Source organism: Bos taurus, chromosome 8, assembly GCF_002263795.3.
Source record: "Bos taurus isolate L1 Dominette 01449 registration number 42190680 breed Hereford chromosome 8, ARS-UCD2.0, whole genome shotgun sequence".
NCBI lineage: Eukaryota > Metazoa > Chordata > Mammalia > Artiodactyla > Bovidae > Bos > Bos taurus.
In genome coordinates, this window is record NC_037335.1 from 109524531 (window position 1) to 109537386 (window position 12856).

General features: G+C 51.4%; 1 long non-coding RNA gene across 1 annotated transcript in view; it reads right to left on the minus strand.

The window, feature by feature from the left end:
- LOC132346021 (uncharacterized) overlaps positions 1-12856 on the minus strand; it is an 89133-nt gene that overhangs the window by 13980 nt on the left and 62297 nt on the right. The gene's annotated exons all lie outside the window — the stretch shown is intronic.

Genomic DNA, 12856 nt, shown 5'->3' on the forward strand with positions numbered 1-12856 from the left:
TGCTGCTGCTGCTAAGTCGCTTCAGTCATGTCTGACTCTGTGCGACCCTATGGACAGCAGCCCACCAGGCTCCTCTGTCCATGGAATTCTCTAGGCAAGAATACTGGAGTGGGTTGCCATTTCCTTCTCCTACAATGAGCCTACTTGTACATTTTTAATGACTGTATGCTCACTACCTTTTCCCTCTGAAGTTCTTTCTTTAGGTCCCTGAGGGTGATAAATAAGCACACCCCTCACTCCTCCAACTCTGAATCAATTACGAAACAGATTCGTCAGCTGGGGGTAATTTATCAGCTTCAGTGTTCACAAAAAGGGACGGGAAGGTTGTGACAGTGAAAGCTGGTCAGTTGTGTCTGACTCTTTGCGACCCCATGGGCTATACAGTCCGTGAAATTCTCCAGCCCAGAATACTGGAGTGGGTAGCCTTTCCCTTCTCTGGGGGATAAAGAGGGATGGGAGAAGGCAAACTGGACATGAGACCAGAATGGGCTTTCTATGCCTTCCTCAATCCTAAGGTCAGCCTAAGTGAAAATTGGATCTGCAGAGCAGCCTCCCAGAAACTTAGGAGACCCTGGCTGCCTCAACACCCCACTTGGGCCCAGAAGGCATGAGAATGCCACCCTGGCCTTCTCTGTGAGCAAGTGGCATGTGGCCCTTTGCTCTACCCAACAGGCAAACCAAGCTAAGACCCTCACCATCTCCCCATCTCTTCCTAGGGCTTGGAGCCAACAAGAGCCCAACGCCTGGTGTCAACTTTGCCCTTCAGATTCTGCGAGCCCCTGTTCTGCGAGCCAGCAGTGAGCTGGGGAGGGAGAGCATGGCTCCACCCTGTGTGATTGTTTGAGTCAATCCATTTGGCTGCTTTCCTTGATGGAGGTACAATCTGTTTCCATTCCAATCCATCCAATCCACATCTGCACTGCATTGCTCTACAGGACAAGAGGGCAAGGGTAATACTGACGACCGTGGACTCCATCCGTGGTCCAATTCAAACAGTGACTCTGCTACTGACTCAGCTTGTTTCTTTGGGCAAATTCGCCTACTTTTCTGAGTCTCCATTTCCTCGTGTATGAAGTGGGGGTGATGGTGGTCCCTCCTTCATAGAGGGTTATGGCCATTCACTGAGATTACCCATGGGAAGCATTTGACCTGAAATGAAATATGAGAATCATTTCATAGTCACTGCTGGTGTTATTGCCACATGGAGTAATAGAAACATCCCATATTAGAAGATACAAAAGAGAACTCAGCCCACGGCGGGTCAGCAGGATGGCTCCTGGTGGCCATTTCGGGGGATGCAAGAGGAAGTAAGACCCAAACTCCACCCTTCCCTGCAACTTTGTTGACAGAGGGGTGGGGAAGAGAACCTTGGTGTGAAGTGACTCACTCTTATGGGACATGCTCATTCATCACCTAACATTCTCTCATGCCCTACCCTGGTTCAGCTCTGTGCTGGGCAGTGAGCCCACAGAAGGCAGTCAGATGCTGCTCTGATCCTTATAGAGCTCAGAGATCTAGCAGAGTCTGCAGCCTGAAGCTGCAAAGTAGACTCCCTAAGGAGGAAGATCACTTCCACATGGTAATCTTGAGACTATTTCCTGAAAATCTGAACAGAACTTTGAAAGTTGGCCAAAACTTTATGGGGTAGTATATCAGCTATTTATGTCACAATTAATTCTGTGTAACAAGCAATCCCCAAACTTAGCAGCTGCAAACAAACAATAGCCATGGACTTTTGATCACGAGTCTGTGCTAACCAGGTGGCTCTGTTGGCCTCGGCTAGCACTTTCATATAGCTCAGTGTCAGCTGGAAGTTAGATGGTCCAGTGTGGCCTCAGCTGGGACAACTGGGTTCTTCACCACATGCTTCTTATCCCCCATGGGATTGTCTGGAGATGGTCTCGAGAATATCACAGAGGAAGAGAAGAGAAGCAAGGCACAGTGTACAAGCTTTTCCTAAAACTGGATTGTGTTGTCAGCACTGACATCAGAAGTTGGCCGTCAGAAGTCACATAGCTGAGGGTGGCCTCAGAAGGGAGAGCCCTGAAGAATTATAGAGCACAGGGAAAGGATGAGAACAGAGGTCCTTAATGCAATCATTCTGCATGAGAGTAGAGAGAAGAGGCGGAGGGAAAGCTAAGTGGGTCATGCAGATAGGGGAAGGAGCTCTTCCTGTTCCATCTCAACCAGAGGATGCCTCCATCACCATGACAGCAGCTGTTTCCTGGGCATCCAGACTGTGCTAGGCACAGGGTCATATGTCCAACACTATTATCTCGTCTCAAGGCAGGTATTCCCATTTTACAGATGCAAAATCAAGACTTGGATATGGAAAAGCCAGGATTCAAACTCTGCTCTGTCAGACACAAAACCCCTTGACTTTCCACTACCTTCCAGAATCAATGAGGATATTAAAGATGGGACCCAGCAGTCAAGACCCAGACGTCTACCCTTGACCCCACCTTCCTATGAGCCCTCAGTCTGTTCCAGAGGTCGCCTTCCTCACCACCAAGGCCTCGCTGCACTTGCTGCCTTCACTTAGGCATCCCTATTTGAGCTTAATTAGGTTTGTACTAAGTTCACAAATTCCCTTAAACTTAATGGGCTCTAAAGAGAAAATAGAGCTCTTTCTCTCCAGGTGTTTATTTCCTTCCCACATTGTCCCTACTGCACTCTGAGACTCATTTCCACATCCCATCTGGTTAATGGGTGCAGGTGAGATCGCTCAGAGCACTGTACACCATCCCCCGGCCTCCTCCCCACCCCCTGCCCCCACCGCATCCATAGCACGCCCAGATGTTCCTCCTCCCCAGCAAGAAGATGGGAAAGGGAGAGAACAGACCAGCCCTGTCCCCAGTCGAGCAAACCCATCCCTCACATCTGGCCTAGACATCTTTGCAAAGAGCAGGAAGCAGGTGATGTTTCCTGAGGTCCTACTATGTGCTGAGCACTGCACACGTACCCCCATCCCATTCATTGAGCAAATGGACAGAGTCCAGGCTCTGGAGCCAGTTCATCCTCGCAGATTACTTGTAGGAGATGCCTCTGCCCCTGTTTTCACGCCAGAAGGTGGGGATAAACAAAACACCCACAAAGATCACTGTGAAGAGTCAATGAGCTAATACTTGTCAAGTGCTGAGAACAGCCCCTGGCTCATGATAAAACGTGTTAGTTGCTCAGTCGTGTCCGACTCTTTGCAACCCCATGGACTGTAGCCCTCCAGGCTCCTCAGTCCATAGGATTCTCCAGGCAAGAATACTGAAGTGGATAGCCATTTCCTCCTCCAGAGGATCTTCCTGACCCAAGGATTGACCCTGGGTCTCCTGCATTGCAGGCAGATTCTTTACCAGCTGAGCCACCAGGGAAGCCCAGGCTCATGATGAATGTTTGCTGCTATTATTCTAATGACTATTTCTATTCCCCTCACCATTCTGTGAAACAGGCACTTGTCTCCTTTAGGGCTAAAAAATCGATTTGTGGGGGACTTCCCTAGCGGTTTTGTGGTTAAGACTCTGCACTTCCAATGCAAGGGATGTGGGTTCAATCCCTGGTTGGTGAACTAAGATCCTATATGCCATTTGGTCAGTCCAAAACAAAAGAGTAGATTTGTGGGGATAAAGCAATTTGCCCCAGATATCACCAAACTCTGCAAATTGCAAGTAATAATAAGGTTGAAACCTATGCCAGCAAAGTCTCTTCCCTGCCTATCACACCTCCCCCACCCCCACCACAAACTGCATGCTCAGTCATGTTGGATTCTCTGTGATCCCATGGACTGTAGCCTGCCAGGCTCCTCTGTCCATGGAATTTTCCAGGCAAGAATACTAGAATGGGTTGCCATTTCCTACTCGAGGGGATCTTCCTGACCCAGGGATCAAACTCACATGTCTTGCATTGGCAGGCAGACTCTTTACTAACAGCCTCTCTACTCTCTCCTTTTCTCTCGCAGTCTCCAGGGCAGCCACTCAATGCCTGATCCCACCTGTCTTCAGCCCACCTAGGATGAGCAAAATACAGTCCTCACCCAGGATCCCCTGTCATCTGCAGAGGTGGTAGCTGATGCTGCCGGGCACTCAAAGGAGACCGGGTGGACAAGGGCCCATTTGAGTAGGCTTTAAAAGATGGGGAAAATCCACCAAGTGCAGACAGGAAGTCCCAGAGAAGCAAAGGAGCAGGAGCTGAGAGCCTCCAGCTTATCCCCCGAGGAAGCCCAGGATCTGGTTAGTCCGGGGGATAAAACGATTAGGACTGTGGAAATGGCAGACGACTTTGAAGGGCCTGGAGTGTCAAGAAAAGGCATTTGGGCTTCATCCCGAGCTCGGCGGGGAGCCACTGGGCTCTTTAAGCAGATATAGTGACGTGATCAGAGTTGGAATTTGGAACGCTCCGTCCCTGGAGATTGGCTCGAGGAGGCAGATATTAAGAGGAAAATTAAGTCTGGCAGGCCGAGGTCATGGGATGGACTGGGCGCTACGCACACGTACCCGACGGAGCTACCTGGTCAGAACAGGAGTCTGCCAACCACCCACCGCCTGCGGACCAAATGCCCCCTGCTGCCTGTTTTTGTAAATAACAGGTTTAAAATACAGTCACCTCCACCCTCTGTGTGTTTATGTATTCTCCATCGTGACTCTCACTAGAATAGCAGAGCCGCATGGTTGCCACAAAGATGGGCCCACAAACCTAAAATATTTGCCCTCTGACCCTTTTACAAAAAAAGTCTGTCCGCATCTGTGTTAGAAGGAATGACTCTCATCCCCATTTTGTGTATGAGGAAACCGAGGCTCTGAGAGATGAGGTGCCTTGCCCAAGGTCACAGGGCTTGTGAAGGAAGCAGGGAGGTGGACAAGGAGGGCTGTGACGGTCATTAACGGAGAACCAGGAAGGTGGCCCCGGAGGTGCAGCCCCAAATCCACAGCTGCTGTCAGCCAAGGGGACTCGGGCGCCTCTTGTCAGCCAGAGCCCTTACTCTGGTCCCTGAACTGGCGTCAAACGACTAATTTAAAACCTAATGCTTCCACCCTGTCCACCCTGGCTGCCCCTTCTTCGGCTTATCACATCCTATTCAAATCCAAAATAAATTATTTCAGCTCTGCAGCCTTTGGATAAAGAAAAAAAATGAAATTAAAAAATAAAAAAGGAAGACGGCAAAGCTTTGAAGGGACAGCCTGCCGGCCTCCTTCAGCCGCAGCTCCAGGCCTCTTTCTTTTTCTAAACCTGCACTGATAACCTTCAGGGGATGCTGAGCCTGGGAGCCTGAGAGGACAGAGCCACACCTCTGTCCAGACCCTGGTCCTTCCACAGGTGGCAGGACGGAGGCGCAAAGGTTCTAGGTGCCAGAAGGCCCTACCTGTCCCATCAGCTTGACCAAGCACTGTTCCCTTCCATAGAGCAGAACTCCGTGTTTCTAGAGAGTAAGATTGCTGCGGAGGGCTTCCCCGGTGGCTTGGTGGTAAAGAATCCACGTGCCGGTGCAGGAGGCACAGGTTCAGTCTCCGATCCGGGGAGAGTCCACGTGGTGAGGAGCAGCTAAGCCTGTGCACAGCAGCTACTGAGCCTGTGCTCCAGAGACCGGGAGCCACGACTACGGGAGCCTGTGTGCCCTGCAGCCTGGCTCAGCAGCGAGAGAAGCCCCGCAGGGAGAAGCCCAAGCACCACGCCCAGAGGGCAGCCTCGGCTCACCTCAGCTGGAGAAAAAGCCCACACGGCCACAAATACCCAGCTCAGCCAGAAAGAAAGAAAGAAAGTCATCTCTAAAACTTTTTAAAACTATTGCTGGGGAGAGGAGTGTGAATACCAACTGATAATCATTAGCTTATTATTTATGCACTTTTTACTCACCCGCCATATATATGCCAGGTGCTGAGCTAGGCAGTTCACCTACAGAGACGGACACCCAAGAGGAACCCTGCCTGTATGCCCATTCTCAGCAAGTCATCAAATCCGCTGCATTTTACAGTTTACAAAGTACTTTCTCCTCCTCTTTTCCCTAATGGTTCGGTGGGGGAGACATGCAGGAGACACGGGAGACGCAGGTTCCATCCCTGGGTCAGGAAGATCCCCTGGAGGAGGAAAATGGCAACCCAATCTACTAGTATTGCCTGGGGAATCCCATGGACACAGAAGCCTGGTGGGCTACAGTCCATGGGGTCACAAAGAGTAGGACACTCCTGAGCAACTAAGCACTCTTACTAGATCCTCCCCAAAACTCTCTGAGGCAAGCCGGGATGATATCATTAAGAACCTCATTGGCAGATGAGGAAACTGAGGCTTGGAGATGTAACAGAACTTGTCAAATTCTTCCCCGACCAGAGACCCTGGAAGAATAATACAGCAGTTAAAACCCTGGCCAGACTGACCTGGGTTTGCTAGCTGTGTGATCTTGGGACAAGTTTCTTAACCTTACTAAATCTCACCTTACCCATCTCTGTAATGGGAGAAATAAAATCTCCCTGTTGGGTCATTATGGGAGTTAAAATGAGAAAGAAGAATTCAGCGCAGTATCAGACAGAGCAGCTTCTCACTAAAGGCTTGCTTGTCTGCCATTGACTGCTGTCGTCACTGGACGATAGTGATGGGGGAGCGCGAGGATGGGGAGGAAGGGAAGGAGGGGGCAAGAGGGGGAGGAGGGGTGAGGGGAGGAGCAGGATGGGGAAGGGGGAGGAGGGGAGGAAGAGGAGCGGGAAGGGGAGGAGGCACAGGAGATGGCCGGGGAAGGACAGTGACGAGTATTTGGCCCCACCGTTGACTCCCAATGGCCTCTGCCCACAGCCATGTGCCCGCCTCGGTGAAATGAGCTTCCCTGGTCTTACCAAAGACTTCCTCCCCTGACTAGGACAGGCCCCAAGCAAGGCAGAGGCACAAGAAAATCTCCAAGGCTTCGTCTCACTTGCTGGGAATTAAGAGACCCAGGCCCCAGGGGAAGGGGACTAGAGAGAGAAGGCATGGGCGGGGCAGACGCCTGCTTAACTGAGTATCTCCACTGTCTTTAAAGGGAGACATGCCCTTCCCACCCTGGGCAGCTTGGGGATCTCTCTTCTGCCTTCCCTGGTTCCAGAGAGGTGGCTGTCTACAGAGAAAGCTGGCAACCAGGATCAGCAAAGCACCACAGGTCTCCTGAGCATTGTAGAGGGACTCTGCGCTTGGCAGCTGCTGGGCATCCTTGAGAGGGTGTTTGTCGAAGGTGATCACTGGGCAGGGGGCTCACCCCAGGAGCGCCCCTGGGCACGTGGATGTCTTCTCTGCCCCAGCTCCTGCCCTCTGAGATCAGACGGGGTGGCCACTGTGGGGAGGATGCCCAAGACACACCCAGGGGCTTTTCTCATCGCATCCCATCCAAGACAGTGTGCAGACGGGAACCGAGAGTCCAAGCAGGACCGACAGGCTGCCCAGCAGCTGAATAAAGAGCTAAGAGGTCAAGGGTCCTAGCTCCAAGCCTTGCCTTTCCTGTGCCTCAGGTTCCCCAAACTGCTCCCCATACATACTAACTACCAGTAAATAGTGACTTTTGCATCGTTTGATTCCCTCGAAATCACCCTGAAAGCCCTGGGAGGAATCCACCCTCTGCTTTAATTCTTCTGAGGGTAAACACCCCCCACCTCGGAATGGCCTCTCCCCACAGCCCGCTGTCCAAGCTGGATAATCAGTGACTCCTCTTGGTGTCTGAGGCCTCTCTTTGGAGTGAATCCCAGCTGCCTCTGTGGTGTAAGTAGAAGAAGAGAAAGAAGGCATCTTGGAGTGTGACTACCCAGGTTGAGTCTCACCCTGCCAGCCTGAGTGTCTGACCTGGAGGAAGTTCATGGAACTTTCAGAGGCTGAATCATTAAGGATGCAGCACAGGCTTTCTGGAAGGAGTGAAAACCATAAGTTTATCTGGGTTTGTGGGTTGTTTGTTTGGGGGGATGCATGCATGCTAAGTACGCTTCAGTCATGTCCATCCCTTTGTGACCCTATGGACTGCAGCCCACCAGGCTTCTTACTCCATGGGATGCTCCAGGCAAGAGTACTGCAGTGGGTTGCCATGCCTTCCTCCAGTCAGGATCTTCGTGACCCGGGAATCGAACCTGCACCTCTTACATCTCCTGCATTGGCAGGCATGCTCTTTATCATTCGTGCCACCTGGGAAGCCCCGACAAACTGGCATTTGCCATGGGCACATGCCGTCTACCTCTACAAGGTTCAGAGTCGGAGCCACTGTAGCTGCTGACCTGAACACCTTCTGAAAGGAGTTCAGGATGGGGATCAGGAATGAGGCACTCTGTGCTCTGGGAAAAAACTGGTAGAACAGGACTTCAGATACTTACATATTTTCAGGAGAAGCTTTTATGGGCCCAATGCCTGTATCACATTGTATCTAGAAAAGCACTGAAATCCTTCACGATGATGATGATGCTCCTTGTGACTAGCAGAAACTTTCTGCAGAAATATGTGCTTGATTGCATGTACTCACCCTTCACCAAAATCACATCTATACTGACCTTCCCCGCACCCCTTGGGAGCCGTTTCTCTGAGCTATCTGAAATGCTCTCTCCCAGGCATATAGTCCCCATTTTGCCCCAAATCAAACTTAACTTACAGAGCTCACAATGTGCTTTCTTTTTCAGTTGACAGGGATCTTGCTTGCTCATCAAGCGTCAGGCAGATGCTGAACACTAACACATGTTCGTTTGTTTGATCCTTGCCTCCACCTCCGGAGGAATAATCCTCTCTCCTTGTTTTACGCTGAGGCCCTGTAGGAAGCAGAGGCTTGCCCTGGGTCACTTAGCCACAAAGCCACAAAGCCGAGCTCTGGAAACACACAGGCTCTCGGGCACTCTGCTCCCCAGCCTTCCCATACCAACACGCTGTCTTCATACCAGCCCAGAAGGTACGGCTTATAATCCCCACCTTGCAGACGGGGACTCTGAAGCTCAGGAAGGTTTAAGGGCTTGCTCTGGGCCACACAGCTCAGTTCCTAAGAGGTCGGGCTGGAGGCAGTGCTGGTGTGGCTGACCCCCACGCCAGGGATCTCGCTGTGACCTTCATCCGTGTCTCCTTGTCATGCTCCATTATTTAAAAAGGAAGGAAAGGGGAAAAAAAAAAAAAGCTGCGCTGAATGTTTAGCAGAGATTAAGCTGATGGAAGACATGGAGCTGGTATTACAGATGGATCCAGGCTTTCAGCCCACCTTGCCCCGGCCACACTCTAGCCTCTCCAGCCACCTCCAGGCCACCCTGCACCCCTGATAGCTTGTCAGGAAAGGTGTCTCTGTGCTCGGGGTGACTTGCTAATGGGCTGATTATGCTGACGGTGTGGCCAGCGAGGGATGGAAGAAGCACCTTGGATTAACCTCCAAGCCTCTCCAAGAAGCTTCACCTTAGGCCAGAGAAGGGCTGGTCCTCTGGGAGGGAGGGGGCATCTTTGCAACCTCCTCTCCCACCCCTCGCCCTTCACAATGGGGACTATCATCTGAGGCAAGCATCCTGGTAGAGGGAAAGGGCCTGAGCTTGGGTTCAGAGAGACCCCAGCTTCCATTCCAGCCCCAACACTTGATTAGCTGTGTGACCTTGGGTGAGTTGCTTGCCCTCCCTGAGCCTTGGTTGTCTCCTCTGTAATATAGGAATAAATTATGGTACCTACAGGGTAAGGTCCTTACAAGACACAAGAGGCAAGAGAAAAGCAACCTTGGGGACAAATAATTGAGGTTGATTTCAGACATCCTGAGGCAAGGGGCTATTAGCAATTAAAAGAAAAAAGCAAATAAAGTAGCTTGGAAAGAAAGTGAGACGGGAGAAAGAGACGGGTGGGATTAAGACGGGAGAAAGAGACGGGCGGGATTAAGATGGGAGAAAGAGACGGGTGGGATTCTTTGGTTGCCCTTTCTCGCCATCAAGACTTTGGCCTGTATCTGTGCCCCACACAGAAGAAAGTTTCCTGGGGTGATGGAGACCAGGGGACAGAGTGCTCAGGCAGGGGAAGCTGTGTGCTGGGCAGACACAGACTTTTCTAGACCTTCACTCTGAGCCAGGCCTTCTGTGACCAGCCTCCTGCTCACCCGTCAGCAGCCCCAAGAGGCGGGTTTTAGCATCTCCATTTCACAGAGGAGGCAAGTGGCAGTCAGAAAACGGGAGTGCCCGGTGGGCTCCCACTTCACATGTCCACCTGGCCGCAAAGCCTGAGCCCCCTCCACTCCGCCCGTGGCCTGTCATTCCTCAGGAAGCCTTAGAGGCGATAGAAAATGTATGATGGGACCAGAGGGAGAAGAGGGACAATGAGAGTGCGACGGGCAGGAAAAGCAAAGGGAGACACCGACAAGCGCAGTTCTTCCTGTGTGTGTGTGTGTGTGTGTGTGTGTGTGTCTTTTTCCCTCCCTTTCCTCTCCCCTCCCCATCTCTGTCTATCTCTCTCTCTCCCTCTTTTTCTATCAACTCTCCTCCCTGTCTCTCTCTGTCTCTCTCTCTATCGCTCCTGGTCCCTCTCTCTCTCTGTCTCTCTCTCCCTTATACACACACACACACACACACACACACACCACCGTCCCTCCTGCAGGCACAGCTCTTATGGACACCCCTTTGGCTTCTCCAAATATCCACTCTCCCTCCTGCCCCTGCACACACACGTGACTCTGGATACCGTCAGACCCAATGTCACCCAGTCACCTGTCTGTGCAGCCCGTCTCTGCATCTGCATCCCCGCTCTGGGAGCACCCGGGTAAATGCATGGCTCCCACAGCCGTAGGAGAGCTCAATGCATGCACACACTGCCCAGGACATACCCCATGCCGTACCAACGTGCACACATCCCCCCATCTCCCCACACTGGAACGGCCCTCCCCCTGTCCTTCTCTCCCAACGCCCTCAAGGAGCGCCTCCCGGGGGCCGGGACTGTGCTGGCCCCCGGGAGGACAGCAATGGCAGAGCTCACAGTCTCCATGTACGACAACCAGGAACCTTTCTTCCCAGCCCCTTCTGTTTCCCCCCAGGAGAGAGAGTGCAATTAGTGCAACTCCCGCTCCCCTGTTGCTTTACTTCCTCTGCCCAGGGGCCTTGGGGAGAATTTTATCTGATTTGTGAACAAGGAAAAGGGTCTGAGCATGCTCGGCTCGGCTCAGCACGCATCCTGGGGACAAGCCTGCACTCCCAGCATGCAGTTCTTCTCTGTAATCCCTGCCCCAAATCTTGCCTTGGAGGACTGCCACGCTGGGAGGCATGTCCCCCGGCCAGCCAGCACTCCCCAGCTGGGTGGGGGAGCCTTCCTAAACCCAAGTTTCCATGAACAGAGCCTGTTGGGCCTCACACTAAGCCATGAGCTGCCTCAGAGACTCCAGTGACCTCTTCATCCACCCCTCTGACCAGTTTCCATCCACCCACCACCTTATTGTACATCTCTCCATCCTCACCTAAAGCCTACTCTGAGGTACAATCTGTTCTATTAACCCCATGCTATAGATACACACACTCACCCTTCCTGCAAGCACCCAGACCCACACACCTCTCTCTGTTTCCACATCCTTCCTCATCCCCATTCCCATGCCCCTCCACAAGCCCCTTCCCCTTCTCACACCACCAAAGATCTCTCAGCAAGTTATCCATCCCTCTGCCGACACAGCCAGAAGCAGGTCATGTCACAAAGCAGTTCTGCCCAACCCGCCAGATTTTTCCGCTCAGCTCACAGATAGATAACTAACAGGACCATCTTCCCGCTAATCGGGAAAAGAAATCTGGTGGGCTCAATTGCTGCCGATATGCATTTAAATGGCTACATCTAGGAAGAAAATCTAAATGAGAGCTGATGGGAGGCTGGGACACTGGGGGAAATCTCGCTGTAATAAGTGTGTGAGGCGAAGCAAATCAACAGAAAGCTCTACACTGCTTGGGGAGAGAGAGGCGGCTCTACTGTAACACGTGTGCTCGAAAACTTATTGGAATCTTCGCACTTTTAATATAATGGCATTAGTGTCACGGTTCCTTATGTATAAACTTCACCCGCCACACATAATGAACGGAGAGCTATTTCCCAGCGCGTGTGAGGCTTGGGTGTGGGTGCAGGGAGAGGGCATGTGTTTAATGATCTCCTATTGAATCTTGGCAGCAGAGTGCAGCCCTGAAGTGCAGAGAGAGCCTTCATTTGAAGGGAGCACAGACCTAGTTCAAAGCTAGGCTCAGTCATTTACAAGCTAGGTGACCTTGAGCAGATTACATAACTCTGGGAACAGCCGTCTCTTTGTCCATAGCATAGACATAATGATGTCTGTCTCTCAGAGTTGAATAAAGGATTCCATAATTTACATAAAAGACCTTGGCAAATAATAGGCACCTACTTAGTGTCATTAATAGCTTTGGGTTTGAATCCTGCCTCCGATACTGACTGATACTGACTGAGTGACCTTGAGTAAGTTACCTCTCTTCGTTTCCTTGTTATTTTGGGGGGATAATAATAGTCCTTATCTCGATGAATGCATGCAAAGTACTTGGAGCAATGCCTGCGGCATCCTACCTGCTCATTTCAGGTGAGTTTCACCAGGAGCAGCATCTCCAGCATAAGCCAAATGTGCTGAAGTTTAGAGCATCTTTCTCTGGTGCCTGAGGGACAGAAGAAAAGGGAATGTTGCCCAGACTACAATTCTGGGAGCTGCCCTAAAAATCATATTTCTGACACATGAATGAAAAAAAAATGGAATTAGTTAACCAAGAGAAGAGGACTCAGGTGACTTGCTTACTGGGCACAAATTGCTTATGGTCATCATGGGACAAAAGAAGTTGGATTCTTCTGTGTGGCCAGAGAGGTTGGAACTAGGATGAGAATGGGAACAATGAGGCTACAGAGCAGAACCCCATGGGGCCTCGGGAGGTGGAGGGAGACAGGCCTTCTCTCATAT